This window comes from Ambystoma mexicanum, chromosome 1p (genome assembly GCF_040938575.1).
Source record: "Ambystoma mexicanum isolate Mex_15411 chromosome 1p, UKY_AmexF1_1, whole genome shotgun sequence".
Classification (NCBI taxonomy): domain Eukaryota; kingdom Metazoa; phylum Chordata; class Amphibia; order Caudata; family Ambystomatidae; genus Ambystoma; species Ambystoma mexicanum.
In genome coordinates this window covers 1,149,700,013-1,149,706,012 of record NC_090921.1, presented here as the reverse complement: position 1 = coordinate 1,149,706,012, position 6,000 = coordinate 1,149,700,013, and the positions used below count along the sequence as shown (strand labels likewise).

Sequence of the window (6,000 nt, the reverse complement as noted above, 5' to 3'; positions counted from 1 at the left end):
GTACTCCTTTTTCACACACAGGCACGGCACTGTCAAATCCACTAGGCTTCCGGGACCGGTTAGAACAGCTCAGCACGTTAAGTGTTTGTTGCTGTAGATAAACCATAATGTACCCTTTCCCCTTCAAAAAATCCTTTTTCATGTAATCTATTGTGCTACGCTCACCAGTTTGGAGGTGAACTATTTTTTTCCCTACCCCTGATCTGCTTTCGTGTTGATGGTATTTAAAAAAACAAGGATGTTGTATTGTATTGTTTATTTATTTATAGAGCGCACTGAGCCGTCAGTCATCTGGGTGTTTGTATGAAGTTCTTTTTTTTTTTTTTTGGTTACAGTTACAGTGAAGTACAGTGCACCTATAGCATAATACGAGAAATAGAAAGAAAGCAGGAATATACAAGGAAACTTTACAATAATATATGCATGTGCAAAAGGAAACAGTGAGAAATATATACATGTCATAGTAGGTAGTCCAAATTATTAGAGTTGGGATACAGTGATGTAGATACAATTATGAGCGTCTTAGATTGGTACATCAGTGGTAGTTAGAGTGTAACCAATGTTTGGCATTCGTTTTGAATGAGTGAAAGGACGGTGATGCTCTAAGGGTGTACGGGATAGAGTTCCAAAGTTGTGCTGCCAATACTGGGACGCTAGATCCTCCTGTTCTTTTGAATCTGAAGTTAGGGATTTTGATACTATTAGTTTGTGCCATTCTGATAGGAAGTTCAGAAGTATGCTTGGTAAATGTCTCAGTAAGGTATGCCGGAGCTTTGTTATTGAGGCACTTGTATGTTAGGTTTAGTGTTTTAAGTTTAACTCTGTCTTTGATGGCTAGCCAGTTAGAGGATCTTCTTTGGTCGGATATTTGCTGACCTTTGGGAAGGCCTTGGATAGGGATGCGGATCTGGGTGTCATCTGTATAATTAGTGTATGAGACACCCAGATTGTCCAGCATATCAAAGAGAGGCTTTGTAAATATATTGTACAAAGTAGGGGAGACACATGACCCCTGTGGTACGCCACATGTGATAGGTACTGGGTCAGCTGCTGAAGAGGGCGAAAAGACTCTTATGGTTCTATTATCTAGAAAAGAGTTTATCCATGTAGTGGCCACTGTAGAGAAGTTGGCAGCCGATTTGAGGTGGTTACATAAGACTTTTTGGTCAAACAGTTCAAAAGTGGCTGACAAGTCTAGGAGTAGCAGAATGGAGGTTTCTCCTCTGTCTTTTCGCTCATCTAATTGGTTCTTGAGATCGAGAAGGGCAGTCTCAGTCCCATGGCTTGGTCTGAAACCAGATTGTCTAGTATCTAATAAGTTATTAATCTCCAAATAAGATTGAATCTGTAGATAGGCAGCTCTATCTAAAATTTTAAGGAGAAACTGAACTGTCGTTATAGGCCTGTAATTAGTCGGGACAGTAGGGTCCAAATTAGGCTTTTTTAGGAGGAGTAGGACCCAGGCGTCTTTAAGGTTGGTTGGTACAGAGCAGGATTTGAAAGAGGAATTAATGAAGGTGGTAACGAAGGGAGCTAAGTCTTTAGCAGCTTCTTTGATGATGGATGCTGGGCAGGTGTCCCCTAGACATCGGGAGGGTTTGAGTGAGGTGATTATGCTTTCAGCTTCAGTAGTGGAAATTGACCTGAATTTGTATTGGTTGAGTGGTTTAGTTTGGTAGTTGGCTAATTCTTGCAAGATAGTTTCTTGAGTGGCAAGCGCAATCTTGTGGAGGGAGGTTTTTGGTGGATATTTTATCTTGTAACATTGTGATTTTATTGCATAGGGCATTTTGGATGTTAGTGCACCAAATTAAATTTTTGGTGCAAGTGTCTATGGGCGCAATAGGGGATTCTAATTCTCTGAGAATAGAGAAAATGTCCCTGGTGCTTAAGTTTGCTTTTTTTAATTCTGTCACTAAAAGTTTCTTTTTTAGTTTGTATAATTCCCTTTTTGTACCTGTTGGTGAGGAAGGTGAGGAGATTTTTGTTCTGAGTCGATGTTTTTTTTTCAAACTAGTTTCGGCCTGTCTTTTTTCTTTGCGCAGAGCTTTTAGGCTAGGGGTAAACCATCTGTTGAGGTGAGCCAGTGGTTTAGCTTTGCTCACTTTCAAAGGCGTGATGGTGTCTATAGCTGTGTTAATAGTATTATTGTACAGATCAACCAGTTCTGTAGGGTTGGTAGACAAGTGGGAGGGATTAGTAATGGGGTAGATCAGCGGTAGGAGGTTTGTGACTGTTATATTCTTTTTACATCTAGTGAGGGCTGGTGGTGCCATATGTTTAGTTGCATTGGTTTGCGTAGCGTCCTGGATGGTGAGCGAGAGTAGATAGTGATCAGTCCAGATGCATGGTTCAGTGGCAGTAATGCAGGAGGTGCAGTTAATATCTGCGACCCAGTCCAAGGTATGGCCTTTGGAATGAGTGGGTCCGTTGTTCTTGATAGTGAGGCCAGCTTCCTTGATGGTGTTTGCTAGGATAGAGTCATTGGTGTCTTTAGGGTTGTTAAGGCACAAGTGGAAGTCGCCAAGTAGGATAATTTGTGTCCCTGGTTTGGCGTTTGTGTTCAGAAGAGATGTTATGTCTTCTTCAAATGCTCCCAGAGGGTCAGGAGGTCTATAGATCAAATGCACAGTAAAAGTGTGTGACAGGAGTAATCCCATTTTAACTGAGAGTAGCTCCGCTGATGGCAATCGCATAAATTCGATCTCTTTGATATTAAGGTCAGATTTGCAGATTAGTGCAAGGCCGCCCCCTTTGGATGTTTCTCTGTCTTTTCTAATGATAGTGAAGTTGGCTGGGACAGCTCTCATCAGAGCTGGTCCTGCTGCTTTATGGAGCAATGTCTCTGTGACCACAAGGAAGTCTAGTTGTTTACAAGTGATAATATCAGAAATTTCTGAGGCATGGGCTACAAGTGATCTGGCGTTGATGTTCAAAACCTGCTTGGAATTTTTATTAAGCTGATCTGCCCCTCATTTCTGTTACAGAGCACAAGAATGAGAAACTCGTTTCAAGAGCGGGCTCCCAGGAAGACCTATTCCTCAGTTAAACTAAATTATTTCATACAGAATGCATTGTATTTACTTGGTGAACATGTATTTCTGAGAGAACTGTACACGTGTTGAGTATGAAATGAGTTCTGAATGAGCTATGTGCACTCCAGCCACTTTCCGAGTCAGATTCTGGTAACAACTCACCATTTCTCATTTAGTCCTGGGGTATTTTAACACGATCTCCTTTAGCTACTACACCCATAAAACATGCACGGACACAGATAAAATGCAGCAATGCTTTACTCAGAGGCTAAACACATGAAATGTAATAAGGCCCCTCGGTGGGCCTCCTGCAGCCTGCAATGCTGCCTTACTCCAACACTTCAATAAAATACCTTTTTTGCACCTTGGCTACCGTTCACTTTTCTCTACCATACAGTTCAATGACCATTGAGTATCTCTCTAATGCCCACCACAGCTATTTCCAGGCACTCCGACCCCACAGCATTTGCAATCTTGTGCTCTGTAAGCACCCAAGAAAGCACCTGTAATCCCCACAAGCGTATCCCTCATACCTTCTGCTGTGCAAATACATGTAACGCCCCCTGGGGGCGGTCAGCACTGTGAGCATTTTACAGATCCCCCAATCAAGTTAATAATCCAATACTTAGGCCCTCATTACGACCCTGGCGGAGAACCATGGTGCAATTTGCACCATGGTCCATGGCGCAAAGCTGCCAACTCCGCCATGGGGGTTGGCGGACTTACCGCCCCATTCCGACCTTGGCGGGGCGGTAAGTCCCCAATCCCCATTTACCCTTCCCCAATCCCATTTTTGCCCCATAGGGTATAATGGGAGTGGGGAAGGCGTTAATTACGCCACCGTAAATTACGGTGGCGTAATTAACAACAAGTCCCGTAGCGCCATGGATTTTTCCGCCTGCAAAAAGCAGGCGTAAAAATCACCATGGCGCTACGGGAACTCGTAGTCAGGCGGAAAGGTACGCCATGCTTTACGCCGGCGTAAACCCCTTTCCGCCAGGGTCGTAATGAGGGCCTTAGTCATTTCCAATCACGCCTTGGCTTTCTGAGGGCCCCACCCCTTTTTTATCCATTGCAATGTATTATTGAACATATAAATGATTGGTTCTGTTAAACAGAGATGTTTATAACTAACGTTCTCCCACGCAGGCTTCATTTATGCAGACAACGTTTATTACCGTATGAGAAACATCCTATTTCTGGAAACACGTTTGCGAACATGCCAGTACACAATTGGAACCTTTGAGAAGCACTGTGCCCGCACGGCGTCGGCGCGCCCCAGAAGGACTCGAAGTTGCAACGTTGTGCCATTGCCCTGGCCTGTAGTGGCGACGTACAGCGTCGGTAAGTGTATGTTTGTATTTTAATGTATGTTTTATTGTTATGCATGTATGTACATGTATTGTATGTATGTATCATGTATGGTAATGAATGTATGTATATTGTGATGAATGTATGTATTTTAATGTATAAATCATGCATGTATTATAATGAATACATGTATGTATTGTTATGAATGCATGTATGCCTGTGTATGTATGTGTGTTTGAATGAAATGCATTGTGTGTGTTTAGGACTAGTTGGGTGAGTAGCTGGGCATGCATGTATGTATGCTTGTGTGTGGGCATGTGTGTGTGTGTGTGTGCTATGTATAGCATCTCTGCAAAGGAGTTACATGACCAACCTTACAATGTAAATCTCTTGCAGAGACTACTGAAGTAATTTTCAACGCGCAAGCATGAAGCTACCTCCACAACCTATATATGCTATTAAGGGTTGCTTTAAATGAAATGCATGAAGCATATCACCCATCATACATGTTATTTAAACTGGACATTACTGGCATCGATGGGTTCTTGCTGCAGCTTCATACATGTGATTTAAAGATTCCATTAGTGGCATAGATAGGTTGTGCCCATCTATGCCAGTAATGGTCACCTTAAATCATGTTCGTGTGACAGGGGCAGCTCTTCCATATTGGGTGAGGGGGAGTAAACCCCCCTAAATCCTTGCACATCGTAGAGGAGCCGAGTTAGCCTAGGAGCCCCCCCTCAGCTGCCTGTTGCACAAACACAGTTTCCCTTTCACAGTTTGGACCCCTGCTGCGCATATCCAATGAGCCACGCAAAGCCAGAGGCATTGTGCTTCCTCAGCTTTGCATAGCCCATTGGGGATGCATGATAGGGTCCTGCACGTTTGTATGTGTAAGGGAGCGCTAACGTGTCACCCCACATATACAAATGGGTCGGGTTCCGCTCTGCATCAGTAACACTTTGGCTCGTGCATGCATGTGCAGGAACAAAGGGAGCGCTCTGCTTCCTGGTTGCTATTCATTCTGTGCGGGAGCCGGAGGTCTTTCTGGAGCAAGCAAAAATGTTAAGTGTTAATACTTAGCTAGATTGGCATTTTGCAAACAGACAGCCAATCTAGCCCTCTCTTACTGTGGCATGTTTTTTTTACTGGGCATCTTGTGAAAGCAAAAACAAGATATCGAGGCTGAGTACCCCAAAAGGAAATAGACCAAACGCGGTTACAAAGGAAGATACAGAGATCTTTATTCTATACTGAACAGTTTTAAAGGACAAAGCAACAGATAGCTATTGGGCCCTAAGTACAACACAGTGAACTCCAGCTCTGTTTGGTGTGCTCAGTGAGTGGGGTTGTACATTAGAATAGTCAGACCTTTTATACAGTTTGAAACATGATGTCCAGCCCACCTGCAAGTTGATACTTCACGGATCTAGGGTTCATGCCGAGCTCATACATCTATATGTTCATGGATTATTCCTAATACATTCATGACAAGTTTCAATAGCGACAGTGTGTCTTCGGATTACACATTGATCCTTCACATACATCTTTATACAATGTAGTTTAAACAAATATTCGCATTTCAGTATTTGACTACATTATTTTTAACATGTGCTTGTGGATTAGCTTCGTTGGCGCAGGTAATCCTCTATAC

General features: G+C 43.0%; 1 protein-coding gene across 1 annotated transcript in view; it reads left to right on the top strand.

Annotated features, from left to right (window-relative positions):
• Positions 1-4,190: 4,190 nt before the first annotated feature.
• Positions 4,191-6,000, top strand: part of LOC138570006 (free fatty acid receptor 2-like) — a 45,594-nt gene continuing 43,784 nt past the window's right edge. Inside the window, exon 1 of the mRNA XM_069648567.1 lies at positions 4,191-4,379. The gene's annotated coding sequence lies outside the window, so the exon portion shown is untranslated. The remainder of the gene's footprint in view (positions 4,380-6,000) is intronic.